Source organism: Tamandua tetradactyla, chromosome 25 (assembly GCF_023851605.1).
Source record: "Tamandua tetradactyla isolate mTamTet1 chromosome 25, mTamTet1.pri, whole genome shotgun sequence".
Taxonomy (NCBI): Eukaryota; Metazoa; Chordata; class Mammalia; order Pilosa; family Myrmecophagidae; genus Tamandua; species Tamandua tetradactyla.
In genome coordinates this window covers 31,622,992-31,637,727 of record NC_135351.1, presented here as the reverse complement: position 1 = coordinate 31,637,727, position 14,736 = coordinate 31,622,992, and the positions used below count along the sequence as shown (strand labels likewise).

Here is a 14,736-nt window from a genome sequence, read left to right as displayed (position 1 = left end):
TTGCCTGGTCAAGCAAGCACTGGCCTAACCACTACTGTAAGGACATTTCGTGGCTGGTTAATAAACCAGAAAGCTGGTTTATTAAATCAGTCTGTTCACTGCATCTGTGGCTGATTACATCTAGAATCAACTACTGGAGAGTCTTCTGCAATGAAAGAACCCTATCAGTTGGACTTGATCCAATCAGGGTTTTAAGGGAGCAGAGAGAGCTTTCACTTTTTCTTCAGGCAGGCAGCCTCTCCAGGACAGTTCATGGATGACCCTCTTCAGAGGTGAAGGTTTGCCTGCCCTAGGGAATTGGGACTCGTGCATCCTCATAGTTGCATGAGACACTTTTATAAAATCTTACATTTACAGATATCTCCTGCTGGGTCTGTTTCTCTGAAGGACTCTGGCTAACACACTAAGAGTACACACACGTTTACCTAGATCTCTATTTGCTATTCATTTTTACATCTTTGTGAAGGTAGCATGTAACTCGTAGAAAACTGAAAGCATTACAACTGATTCTTGTCTCACAGCAATGCAATAAGATTGTCCTATAGAAATACAAATCATTTCTATCCACCAAAGGTTAAAGTTTCACCTCTTTTATTTCCACAATTCCTCCAATTCTAAACACAGTCTGTTCAATTCTCTTTGAACCAGCTTTACATTTACGCAAGTTATTATCATTAATATGTCAACAAAAAAAACTTTGATTTGTTCACTTTACATTCATGTGAGAGTCATGCTTTTCTCTTTTTTTGAAAACTACACTTTCAATATGACACTAGAATGTCCATGAGTTGAAAATGCTTAAGTCAGGTAGTGGGCATATGGGGAAAATATTGTATTATTCTCTCTCCTTTGTATGTTAGACATTTAAGCATAAAAATTTTTTAAAATTCTAAATGTAACAAAATATCAAGTAAATCTTTAGAGTGAGAAAATACATTTAGTTTTAAAATAAACCAAATGCCTACACTAACTTCATCATATTACTCAATAAGTGTTGTAATGGTAACTTCCAGCACTGGTTATAACAATTCCTTTTTTCTTTTTTTTTTTAACACTTCTTTTTTTTATTAATTAAAAAAAGAATTAACAAAACAATTAGATATCATTCCAATCTACATGTACAATCAGTAATTCTTAATAACATCACATAGTTGCATATTCATCATTTCTTAGTACATTTGCATCGATTTAGAAAAAGAAATAAAAAGACAACAGAATAAGAATTAAAACAATAATAGAAAGAAAAAAAAAAAAAACCTATACCTCACATGCAGCTTCATTCAGTGTTTTAACATAATTGCATTACAATTGGGTAGTATTGTGCTGTCCATTTCTGAGTTTTTATATCCAGTCCCGTTGTACAGTCTGTATCCCTTCAGCTCCAATTATCCCTTCTCTTTTTTTTTTTTTTTAATTATCGGAAAAAAAGAAATTAACCCAACATTTAGAGATCATACCATTCTACATATGCAATCATTAATTCTTAACATCATCACATAGATGCATGATCATCATTTCTTAGTACATATGCATTGGTTTAGAAGAACTAGCAACATAACCGAAAAAGATACAGAATGTTAATATAGAGAAAAAAATAAAAGTAATAATAGTAAAATCAAAACAAAACAAAACAAAAACCTATAGCTCAGATGCAGCTTCATTCAGTGTTTTAACATGATTACTTTACAATTAGGTATTATTGTGCTGTCCATTTTTGAGTTTTTGTATCTAGTCCTGTTACACCGTCTGTATCCCTTCAACTCCAATTGGCCATTATCTTACCCTGTTTCTACCTCCTGCTGGACTCTGTTATCAAGGACATATTCCAAATTTATTCTCGAATGTCTGTTCACATCAGTGGGACCATACAGTATTTGTCCTTTAGTTTTTGGCTAGACTCACTCAGCATAATGTTGTCTAGGTCCATCCATGTTATTACATGCTTCATAAGTTTATCCTGTCTTAAAGCTGCATAGTATTCCATCGTATGTATATACCACAGTTTGTTTAGCCACTCGTCTGTTGATGGGCATTTTGGCTGTTTCCATCTCTTTGCAATTGTAAATAACGCTGCTATAAACATTGGTGTGCAAATGTCCGTTTGTGTCTTTGCCCTTAAGTCCTTTGAGTATATTCCCAGCAATGGTATTGCTGGGTCGTATGGCAATTCTATATTCAGCTTTTTGAGGAACCGCCAAACTGCCTTCCACAGTGGTTGCACCATTTGACATTCCCACCAACAGTGGATAAGTGTGCCTCTTTCTCCGCATCCTCTCCAGCACCTGTCATTTTCTGTTTTGTTGATAATGGCCATTCTGGTGGATGTGAGATGATATCTCATTGTGGTTTTGATTTGCATTTCTCTAATGGCCAGGGACATTGAGCATCTCTTCATGTGCCTTTTGGCCATTTGTATTTCCTCTTCTGATAGGTGTCTGTTCAAGTCTTTTTCCCATTTTGTAATTGGGTTGGCTGTCTTTTTGTTGTTGAGTTGAACAATCTCTTTATAAATTCTGGATACTAGACCTTTATCTGATATGTCGTTTCCAAATATTGTCTCCCATTGTGTAGGCTGTCTTTCTACTTTCTTGATGAAGTTCTTTGATGCACAAAAGTGTTTAATTTTGAGGAGTTCCCATTTATTTATTTCCTTCTTCAGTGCTCTTGCTTTAGGTTTAAGGTCCATAAAACCACCTCCAGTTGTAAGATCCATAAGATATCTCCCAACATTTTCCTCTAACTGTTTTATGGTCTTAGACCTAATGTTTAGATCTTTGATCCATTTTGAGTTAACTTTTGTATAGGGTGTGAGAGATGGGTCTTCTTTCATTCTTTTGCATATGGATATCCAGTTCTCTAGGCACCATTTATTGAAGAGACTGCTCTGTCCCAGGTGAGTTGGCTTGACTGCCTTATCAATGATCAAATGTCCATATATGAGAGGGTCTATATCTGAGCACTCTATTCGATTCCATTGGTCGATATATCTATCTTTATGCCAATACCATGCTGTTTTGACCACTGTGGCTTCATAATATGCCTTAAAGTCAGGCAGCGCGAGACCTCCAGCTTCGTTTTTTTTCCTCAAGATGCTTTTAGCAATTCGGGGCACCCTGCCCTTCCAGATAAATTTGCTTATTGGTTTTTCTATTTCTGAAAAATAAGTTGTTGGGATTTTGATTGGTATTGCATTGAATCTGTAAATCAATTTAGGTAGGATTGACATCTTAACTATATTTAGTCTTCCAATCCATGAGCACGGTATGCCCTTCCATCTATTTAGGTCTTCTGTGATTTCTTTTAGCAGTTTTTTGTAGTTTTCTTTATACAGGTTTTTTGTCTCTTTGGTTAAATTATTCCTAGGTATTTTATTTTTTTAGTTGCAATTGTAAATGGGATTCGTTTCTTGATTTCCCCCTCAGCTTGTTCATTACTAGTGTATAGAAATGCTACAGATTTTTGAATGTTGATCTTGTAACCTGCTACTTTGCTGTACTCATTTATTAGCTCTAGTAGTTTTGTTGTGGATTTTTCCGGGTTTTCGACGTATAGTATCATATCGTCTGCAAACAGTGATAGTTTTACTTCTTCCTTTCCAATTTTGATGCCTTGTATTTCTTTTTCTTGTCTAATTGCTCTGGCTAGAACCTCCAACACAATGTTGAATAATAGTGGTGATAGTGGACATCCTTGTCTTGTTCCTGATCTTAGGGGGAAAGTTTTCAATTTTTCCCCATTGAGGATGATATTAGCTGTGGGTTTTTCATATATTCCCTTTATCATTTTAAGGAAGTTTCCTTGTATTCCTATCTTTTGAAGTGTTTTCAACAGGAAAGGATGTTGAATCTTGTCGAATGCCTTCTCTGCATCAATTGAGATGATCATGTGATTTTTCTGCTTTGATTTGTTGATATGGTGTATTACATTAATTGATTTTCTTATGTTGAACCATCCTTGCATACCTGGGATGAATCCTACTTGGTCATGATGTATAATTCTTTTAATGTGTTGTTGGATACGATTTGCTAGAATTTTATTGAGGATTTTTGCATCTGTATTCAGTAGAGAGATTGGTCTGTAGTTTTCTTTTTTTGTAATATCTTTGCCTGGTTTTGGTATGAGGGTGATGTTGGCTTCATAGAATGAATTAGGCAGTTTTCCCTCCACTTCGATTTTTTTGAAGAGTTTGAGGAGAATTGGTACTAATTCTTTCTGGAACGTTTGGTAGAATTCACATGTGAAGCCATCTGGTCCTGGACTTTTCTTTTTAGGAAGCTTTTGAATGACTAATTCAATTTCTTTACTTGTGATTGGTTTGTTGAGGTCATCTATGTCTTCTTGAGTCAAAGTTGGTTGTTCATGTCTTTCCAGGAACCCGTCCATTTCATCTAAATTGTTGTATTTATTAGTGTAAAGTTGTTTATAGTATCCTGTTATTACCTCCTTTATTTCTGTGAGGTCAGTAGTTATGTCTCCTCTTCCATTTCTGATCTTATTTATTTGCATCCTCTCTCTTCTTCTTTTTGTCAATCTTGATAGGGGCCCATCAATCTTATTGATTTTCTCATAGAACCAACTTCTGGTCTTATTGATTTTCTCTACTGTTTTCATATTTTCAGTTTCATTTATTTCTGCTCTGATCTTTGTTATTTCTTTCCTTTTGCTTGCTTTGGGATTAGTTTGCTGTTCTTTCTCCAGTTCTTCCAATTGAACAGTTAATTCCTGCATTTTTGCCTTTTCTTCTTTTCTGATATAGGCATTTAGGGCAATAAATTTCCCTCTTAGCACTGCCTTTGCTGCATCCCATAAGTTTTGATATGTTGTGTTTTCATTTTCATTTGCCTCGAGGTATTTACTAATTTCTCTTGCAATTTCTTCTTTGACCCACTCGTTGTTTAAGAGTGTGTTGTTGAGCCTCCAGGTATTTGTGAATTTTCTGGCATTCCGCCTATTATTGATTTCCAACTTCATTCCTTTATGATCCGAGAAAGTGTTGTGTATGATTTCAATCTTTTTAAATTTGTTGAGACTTGCTTTGTGACCCAGCATATGGTCTATCTTTGAGAATGATCCATGAGCACTTGAGAAAAAGGTGTATCCTGCTGTTGTGGGATGTAATGTCCTATAAATGTCTGTTAAGTCTAGCTCCTTTATAGTAATATTCAGATTCTCTATTTCTTTATTGATCCTCTGTCTAGATGTTCTGTCCATTGATGAGAGTGGGGAATTGAAGTCTCCAACTATTATGGTATATGTGTCTATTTCCCTTTTCAGTGTTTGCAGTGTATTCCTCACGTATTTTGGGGCATTCTGGTTCAGTGCATAAATATTTATGATTGTTATGTCTTCTTGTTTAATTGTTCCTTTTATTAGTATATAGTGTCCTTCTTTGTCTCTTTTAACTGTTTTACATTTGAAGTCTAACTTGTTGGATATTAGTATAGCCACTCCTGCTATTTTCTGGTTGTTATTTGCATGAAATATCTTTTCCCAACCTTTCACTTTCAACCTATGTTTATCTTTGGGTCTAAGATGTGTTTCCTGTAGACAGCATATAGAAGGATCCTGTTTTTTAATCCATTCTGCCAATCTATGTCTTTTGATTGGGGAATTCAGTCCATTAACATTTAGTGTTATTACTGTTTGGATAATATTTTCCTCTGCCATTTTGCCTTTTGTATTATATATATCATATCTGACTTTCCTTCTTTCTACACTCTTCTCCATACCTCTCTCTTCTGTCTTTTCAGTTCTGACTCTAGTGCTCCCTTTAGTATTTCTTGCAGAGCTGGTCTCTTGGTCACAAATTCTCTCAGTGACTTTTTGTCTGAGAATGTTTTAATTTCTCCCTCATTTTTGAAGGACAATTTTGCTGGATATAGGAGTCTTGGTTGGCAGTTTTTCTCTTTTAGTAATTTAAATATATCATCCCACTGTCTTCTAGCCTCCATGGTTTCTGCTGAGAAATCTACACATAGTCTTATTGGGTTTCCCTTGTATGTGATGGATTGTTTTTCTCTTGCTGCTTTCAAGATCCTCTCTTTCTCTTTGACCTCTGACATTCTAACTAGTAAGTGTCTTGGAGAACGCCTATTTGGGTCTAATCTCTTTGGGGTACGCTGCACTTCTTGGATCTGTAATTTTAGGTCTTTCATAAGAGTTTGGAAATTTTCAGTGAAAATTTCTTCCATTAGTTTTTCTCCTCCTTTTCCCTTCTCTTCTCCTTCTGGGACACCCACAACACGTATATTTGTGCGGTTCATATTGTCCTTGAGTTCCCTGATACCCTGTTCAAATTTTTCCATTCTTTTCCCTATTGTTTCTGTTTGTTTTTGGAATTCAGATGTTCCATCCTCCAAATCACTAATTCTATCTTCTGTCTCTTTGAATCTATCATTGTAGGTATCCATTGTTTTTTCTATCTTTTCTACTTTGTCCTTCACTTCTATAAGTTCTGTGATTTGTTTTTTCAGTTTTTCTATTTCTTCTTTATGTTCAGCCCATGTCTTCTTCATGTCCTCCCTCAATTTATCGATTTCGTTTTTGAAGAGGTTTTCCATTTCTGTTCGTATATTTAGTATTAGTTGTCTCAGCTCTTGTATCTCATTTGAACTATTGGTTTGTTCCTTTGACTGGGCCATATTTTCAATTATTTGAGCGTGATCCGTTATCTTCTGTTGGCGTCTGCGCATTTAGACAGATTTCCCTGGGTATTGGATCCAAAAGTTTGGAAGATTTTCCTGTGAAATCTCTGGGTTCTGTTTTTCTTATATTGCCCAGTAGGTGGCGCTCGTGGCACACGTTTGTCTGCGGGTCCCACCAGTAAAAGGTGCTGTGGGACCTTAAACTTTGGAAAACTCTCGCCGTCTGGGGGGTTCGCTAGCCGAAGTGGCTTGAGCCGGCCCAGGGTCCGAACGCAGGGAGGGTTGCTGGTCACCGCAGCCCGGGAAAGAGCCCGTCCGAATTTCCTAATCGGCCCTGGGCAACAAGCGTGGCGGGAGGGCACCAGCGGCAGCAGCCCGCCTGAGAGAGTGCACGTTCCCCGGGAGTCACAGGTTTGGAAGGGGCCTCCCCCACCCGTCACCGTTCTCCACAGCCTGGAGATTTCCGATCCAATTCTCTCAGTTGGTCCGGGGGCTGCGCGTGGTGTGGGCGCCAGCCGTCTTTGTTTCAGGGGACCGCCTCTCCAGTTCTCCCAGCCGGCCCGGGAAGGGGGAAGGGAGTAACTCCGGCCGCTTGCCGCCCCGCCTGGTGAAGCCCACGCACCTCGGCAATCTCACCCGAGCTGCTTCTCTCAGCCAGCCAGCCGTTCCAGGATGGGGTACGCTGTCTTTTTTATCTCTGTTGTGGCTTTGGGCGCTTTCTGTATCGTTTCTACTCCCCTAGTAGCTGTCCTGGAGAAGAAACTAAGATCCGCGCGTCTTACTAAGCCGCCATCTTCCAGGAAGTTCCTATAACAATTCCTTTTTTCTGTTTAAATTCAAGCAGCATTGTGCAATGAATTCTGTGGGAAAATTTATCACCTGAAATGAGGTTTTGAGTCTTGAAATGAAAAGTTAAGAGTGATAAAACTGGAGTGGGAAAGGGTAGTTAGAGGCCAGCATCTGTGTGCTCAGTGAACTTCAGAGATAAGCAAATTGGAAATTAAACTTACATTTGTGAATTTAGAGGGATTGTTTTTAATGATACATTAGTCACTATTAAATATTACCAGTTATTATGAAGAAAAGGAGTTACCATTTCAGGCCTTTATTTTTCTTTCCAACAGCCCTTTTAGTTTTATATTTCTATAAAAATGGATTCATCTATTAGTACAAACCTTATTTTCTACCAATAGATTATAGATGATGTTCCTACTACAACCTTTTCCCATTATTTCAAAAATCAGAAATCAACTTAATCTCTTTTTTTGTATAAAGTATATTAAAAGAATAAGTTGGCTCAATACTGTGTAACATTCTGAAAGGGGGGAGGTGATACTTTGAAGCAAGTATGCTACTATATGTATATGTGCATTTTACATAAGTTTCATCAGATATTCTGAGAGATCAGTGATCTAAACAAAAAAAAAAAAATTTACACCCCTTATAAAGTGGGTAAGGAATTCTGAGGGACCACCAAACAAGTAGAATCAGGAATTGATTTCCTGAATCCAACTCTGGGCTCTCCTTGGACTCTGAGGTCCTTTAGAAGTCATTTAACCACTTGTGATAAAGTGGATTCAATAGTAACAGCATTGGTGTAACAGTGTGATATTTGGTTAGATAACCTATTTAGTAAAGTTTAGCCTTTAGGATCTGCCATCCAGTACCTCAAACCACAAACGTGCCTGGTATAGTGACTGGACGGGAAAAGACTGCTTGACAGATGACTGTGGAGCTTGACTCTTGATTCTTCTTTATAATATCTGGGTTGGAGCTCCCTTCCTCATGGCACACAAACCACATTCTTCCTACCTAACCATAGACAGAGTAGCTTCAGATTCTCTGACTTGTCTTAGTTTTTACAGCCTCAGGCAGCTCTAGGATCACTGAACTCACAGAGACAAACGTGTCACCATCCTGCTTACCTTGGCAAACGCTCTTATAGTGGGCACAGCAGTCTTTCCTCTGCAGTCATCCACACAAGCGCACAGGCTAGACACTAGTCTGGTCTCCCCACAACAAAATGTATTGCACGTCCATATTCAAGCTGTAAAACTGCACAATTAGTATCTGAGCATTCAATTAATTTCAACCATTTTGGGAAAAGATAAATTTCAGCATTTCCCCAAGTGATGACATTCACCAACACAGCAAGAACCTGTCACAAAAAAGAAAAGGTGAACTTTACCATTATTTTGCAAATATACAAACATGCAAAATCATCCCTCTCTATCAAAGAATATTAACTACCCATAGCATATTAGTTATGCAGGATTCAAGCTCCAACAATGTTATATTATTTAATGTCTGGATTGAGAAAGGTGGTTTTTAAATACCATTCATTATAGATCCTCAAACGCAAACATTTTAATCTCAATGAACATGACCCCAAATTGAGTTAAAGTAAGAATAAACCACTGGAGCCATTTACCTTTGTCCATTTTTCTTTCTTAACTAGGCACCTGTTTGGAGGTCATTTGTGTAAAGCATTCTAGAACTGGGGAATCATTCCTGGGGAACGGTTTGTTTTCAGCCTGTGCTTCAGAAGATAAGAATAAGTAGCATGTAACAACGTATTGTACAAATGACTCATTGTCAATTGATTTACTCTGAGCTATAGCTCAAACAAATAATATAGGGTAATTTGGAAACTATCTGGCCAAAGGTTGTTTGTGTCATTCATTATCACCACTACTGAGAAAGTGCTTTTGTGTAATTAACTTTATGCCAAGACTAGAATTAAACCATGATATAATTAAAGAGAATTCTTTTCATTGCCCTATTTCCCCATTAAGCCCAATCATAAGAATGCTAGGAAGAGACAGATTTTGGGCCACTAGGCAATCTGTTCTCCTACTATGCACCTAGTAATAAACTCTTTCTCTCTTTGAAACCTCGGTGTCTCAGGAATTGGTTACTGAGCACATCAGGCAAAAGAATCCATGACTTTTGTCTGGTAACAATTTGGCGACCCTCTGGGATGAATGCCCAAATCTCAGGAGGTCCAGCAGAGCAGGTAAGCCAGGTAACTGGGCCTTTTGCAGCCACTGGACTGAATTTAGTCTAGAGGATCAGCAGCTGGGGTTTCTCTGTTCTGCTGGCACTCCAGAGACTTGTGGTGCCTTGAAAAGTTTCAAAGAGAGAAACTGTTTCCAGTTCCATGTCCAGACATCTGACTGGGTGAGTGGGTCAACAGGGTAAAAATGGATCGGGTATAAATAAGCAGTTCAAGTCCCTTTGACCTAGGCCTGGATCATGCTTCTATAGTGATTCCCATTGTTTTGCCTTCTACACCTTCTGTTTTTGGGTACCCTACTATGCAGGGTTTGAAGATCTCACCTAATCCAACAATTAATTGGTATTTAATGAAATTAAGTAGGCCTGTTTAAGTGTTAGCCAGTGTGTTACCTAGATATTGTTTAATTGTTAATCAGGGTGCTAAGGGTTTACTTGACTATTTAATTGTTAATTGATGTGTTCAGTGTGTATTCTGTATGGGGTTTGAGGTCCTGGCCTAAATTTTTGGAGTATACTCCAAAAAAAAAAAAAAAGAAAGAAAAGAAAAATGAGTAATCTAACAATTAACTGGCATTTAATGATATTAAATCGGCCTGTATAAATGCTGGTGGTGTGTTACCTCAGTCTACTGAGAGTTAATGTTTGTTTAATTGTTAATTAATTAAGTGTATTAAGCACTTAATGCCTGTTTGTTAGTTGGTATTCAGTCTAGTTATTAATTGGTGTGTTACTTAAATAGAAGTGTTAAGTATCTGTTTAAATTTGTTGATTGGTATGTTCCTATATTTGTATTGGTCAAATGTTCCTAACTGGCTACTGATGATGGAACTTCTTTTAAAAAGGGAACCTTTGGGCTGTATTGAAAATTGGAGAGATTTTGGTTATAAGTCTATAAGAAGAAAGGTTTTATTTCTGTAACATAATCTTGCCACAAAAATATTTAAAATGAAAATACTACCATAATAAAGATATTACAGTTATAATTGTTTTGCAAAAACGTAGAAATAATATGAGATAATATATTCAATCCTTTATTTGTCCATCTCAAAGTATTTCTGTGTTTGTTTTTTGTGTAACTGATTTTATATTTGTGTCTGTCTGCATTTTCAATGTATAATCTCATACCTCTGGATGGTAATAGCAAATTAATAAGAAAATTATTAAGAGCTCTATTTGAACTGCTTAGAAATACATACATAAATTGGTACTTCTGAAGTAATAGAAGAAAAACTCTCAGAGCAGCAAGATTCAAAACCTTAGTTTTGCAGTTACTGTAAACAAACCTGGGCATTAGAAAGAAACTGCCCCTGGAACTTCCTTAAGGCAGCAAAAAACTACCAAATGGCTGCCTCTGGAAAAAAACAAAGACCTCTTCCAATGGTCCTGGTCACAGCTTTTAGTAAAATAAATGTAAGAACAGGAAATAGTTAAAAAAAGGGTTTAGGAACTCTCAAAATTCCATAAACCGGGCTGTATTTCATCTGTGCAACCTATCCCTGCCCTAAGGCTTAACCAACTACAGCAGTTATGGGGGAGGGCTAGAGCCAGAAAGTTATGGTGAGCTGTGGTTTAGAATTCTTTTTTACTGGGCCTGGAGATTAGAAATGGTAAGCATAAAAAATGCCATAGGACGGTGCAATGGTGGCTCAGTGGCAGAATTCTCGCCTGCAGTGCTGGAGACCTGGGTTTGATTCCCAGTGCCTGCCCATGCAAAAGTATAGAATAGGCTATGTTTGCTAACATCATTTTTTCCAATAATACCCTTGCAGTGGTAACTAGTAATCAGATCATTATTAATATTTAAATAGCCTTGAGATAGGAGTAACTGAATAAAATCTAATTATCAAATTTCAGTAAGTAAACTAAAAGATCTTCGAGAGATACGGGGAAGTTTTTCCTGAATTTAGGCTTTGGACAAATTTAAAAATCTGCAGTATATTTTCCAGAACTTGATAGTCGATATACTTTTAAATTGTTTGTATTTAAAGTATTATGAAAACAAAGAGATTTTTCTCATCCTGTGATAAAAGGAATTTTATGATACATTCTGAATTGAACAAATGAGATTTTATTCTGCTTGGGTGTGTTCTCCCTAAATCTATATAAGTTTACTGATAAAATAAACTAGTATTATAAATACATTCTCAACACTCCCCTTAAAATAGCCTAACTAGATAGGTTAAGTTACATAAACTGAGCAATGTACCAGGTATAATAAAATAAGTATATGCTAATGCTTCAAACATAATACATTTAAGAAATCAGTTTACTAAGAAATATCAATGGATTTTTTTTTATAATCTTGATTACCTGGATTTCAAAGAATCTGGCTTTTGGTTACTTGGCCATTTTTTATCTCAATATGTGAAGAATTTGGATTTGTAGTGACTTTGTTAATGTCAACCAGTATATTATTGTTAGTAACTACTGTCATGAATAGAAGACATGAGTCTTAGCGTCAAAGAGTTTATATTCTCATTAGAATATACTTGTACCAAGCCATAGTGTAAGACAGTCACAATGAGGGAATAAAAATGCTGGAAAAATTTAAAAAGGAGATAGACAAAGAACGACCTAGAAGTCCTCATAGATGACACTTATAAGACCTAAATAAGAGTAGCATTTAAATAAATAGAACTCTGAACTAGTTTTTTTTAGAAGTCATAACTTGATTTCATGATCTAACACTTTCCTGGCATTATTTAGCAGTTGGGAATAACGTTGAGAAAAATTTTAGTTTTTCCTGGATATAAATCCCTTCAATATCAAAAAGCTAATTACATTTCAAACTTGGAGTTTTCTCACCTTTGAAGTAGTACTGAATTGGATTGAGAGATTTTAGGCATATTGTAAAATAATCACTTATGTGTTCTGAGTATAAAGTACATGCCTGGCTGTGTTCCAAACCCAAGCATAATTTTCTTCCTTCTGCCATTATTTTGTAGTATCTCTGTCTCTTCTCCCCTTCATTATACCATTATTGGAAGGAAGGATGCTTCAAAAGCTTTGCAGATTTTGTTTGTTTATTATGTATTTCAAAATAAGAAAACTCTCGCATTAAGCCAGTTATTCATACAAAACTAAAGTTGAGTTTTCTCCTTGTTAAAATAATATGGATTGTTAGCCTGCTCTTAATGTAAAGTTTTAAAAAAAGTTTTTATTAATCATCCAAGTACTCTGTCTAAAAAACAAAAATCTTACATCAGAATAATATTCTTGTTAATATCCATGGCCTTCTCCTCCTTTATTTCAGAAAACAAGTCTTCACACTGTTAAGGGAAAAACTATTACAAATAGTTCGTTCTTTCACCTTGTATAAGTAAGGTGCTGAACTAGTTTAACCTATTGCATAGGAGGTGTTTGGGAAGTGGTTAAAAGAGATTTTCTGTCCTGATACTGGTTAAATTTGTAGAGGTAAAATATTAGATTGCATAAAATTCCTAAAAAAACTGATGATTTTCTAAGAATAATATAGTCTGTATTTTAAAGCTTTAACTTTTATGTGAGATAATAAGAAAAATGTTTATTTTGTCCAAAATATAGATCTAATTTAATCTATCTAGTCAGTTAAACACCTAATTCAACTTTACTTGATATAGAATCTGGAGTAAGGAACAAAATCTTAATATTCTATACAACTTAATGCTATGTAATGATGCATCTCACAGTATTTGGGGCAGAAAATGAAGAAGTGTTTGCAAAGTTCCTTGAGGTACTGGGAAAAATAGAATGATTAAGTTTCCATACTTGGGGAATTCCTGACATTTTCTTAAGCAAGAGGGACTCCCAATTTAAAAAGCCAAGGCCTCAATTTTGAGGCTTGCTCTTATGAAACTTATTTCTGTAATAGTAAACTGAACCTACTAAGATTAGTGCCTAGGAGCCATTTCCAGAAAATCTCTGCTGTTGCTCAAATGTGGTCTCTCTCTAAGCCAAAATATGAGCTCCCCACCCCCATGTGGGATGCAATTTTCAAGGAGGTAAACCTGGCCCTGGCATCATGGGACATAACTGGCCCTGGTATTGTGAGACATACATTCCAAGGATGAGCCTGGTCCTGGCATCATGAATTAGTTGACCAAAAGGGGTTAAAAAAATAGAGTTCCAATGACTAAGGGATTTCAAATTGAGTTGAGAGGTCATTCTGGGGGTTACTCTTATGTAAATTTCAGCCAGATATTACAAACTGCCACAGTATGGCAGACCCCAACAAACAGTTTTCCTGGAAACCCTGAAAGATATCCTGGGCTCTATAAAATTTTACTAATTAAGTTGGTTTTTCAGAGACTTTAAACCTCCAGATTGTTCCAACGCCAGAGAAGTTCTGAAACCCAGAAATACTGGACTCTCCAAGAACAACTAATTTCTTCCTTTCATTCCTCCGCCCCTTAATGACAATGCTCCTTTTCAGCTTTGAAGCAGTCAGAAAATTGTCACCCAGATATCCCTCAAGATTAAGAGATAATTATCAAATGAGAGAGAGGAATTAGGATTTAAAGGATGATTTTGATTACTGAATCATATTCCTTTTTGCTTTCTGGTATATTGGAGAAGATAGAGGGAAATTCCTGAAATCTCTAAATTATAATCCAGCTGCCTTGATAGCTGACAATGATTGTATAACCCTTATCTTCTGCCCTCGTGATTGTAAAAACCTTGTGACTAACCTTCATTTGTAATGAGTTATCCAGTTTTTCAACTTTAGAGTCTTGTAATCACTTAAGACAGCCCCTAATGTTTATTAATGAAAGGTCTTGGGCCCAGCAGAACTAACCCACTCCAAGTCCAAGGTTATCTTGGATCTTACAAAGTGGACCCACCAGCAGGAGCTTAGACTTTTAACCTACAAATCACCTATACCTCATTCCACCATTTTCTTACATGCATTCTGTAACTAAGCATGTAATCACACTGTGTAGGCTCAATAATCAGATCACCTCTAAGTACATCATCTGGGGCCACTGTGCTCATTATCCTAAACCCTGCCCATCTTTTCTCTAATAAAACTATCTGAATTACTGCAGTTCAGGGAGACAGATTTTGGATCACTAGGAATCTGCTCTTCTACTACATG

The 14,736-nt window shown here is 36.5% G+C and overlaps 1 protein-coding gene across 12 annotated transcripts in view; it reads right to left on the bottom strand.

Annotated features, from left to right (window-relative positions):
* The window catches only part of ENPP3 (ectonucleotide pyrophosphatase/phosphodiesterase 3), a 188,003-nt gene that overhangs the window by 159,836 nt on the left and 13,431 nt on the right, over nucleotides 1–14,736 (bottom strand). For 5 of the 12 annotated variants that reach the window (XM_077143954.1, XM_077143951.1, XM_077143956.1 and 2 more), the window contains 2 exons: nucleotides 12,864–12,931; nucleotides 8,570–8,802 (listed from right to left, as the gene is read on the bottom strand). The exons of 4 other annotated variants lie outside the window; for them this stretch is intronic. The gene's annotated coding sequence lies outside the window, so the exon portion shown is untranslated. Of the gene's footprint in view, nucleotides 1–8,569; nucleotides 8,803–9,075; nucleotides 9,179–12,863; nucleotides 12,932–14,736 lie in introns of all 12 variants that reach the window. 3 more of the 12 variants (XM_077143952.1, XM_077143955.1, XM_077143950.1) reach the window with 2 other exon arrangements.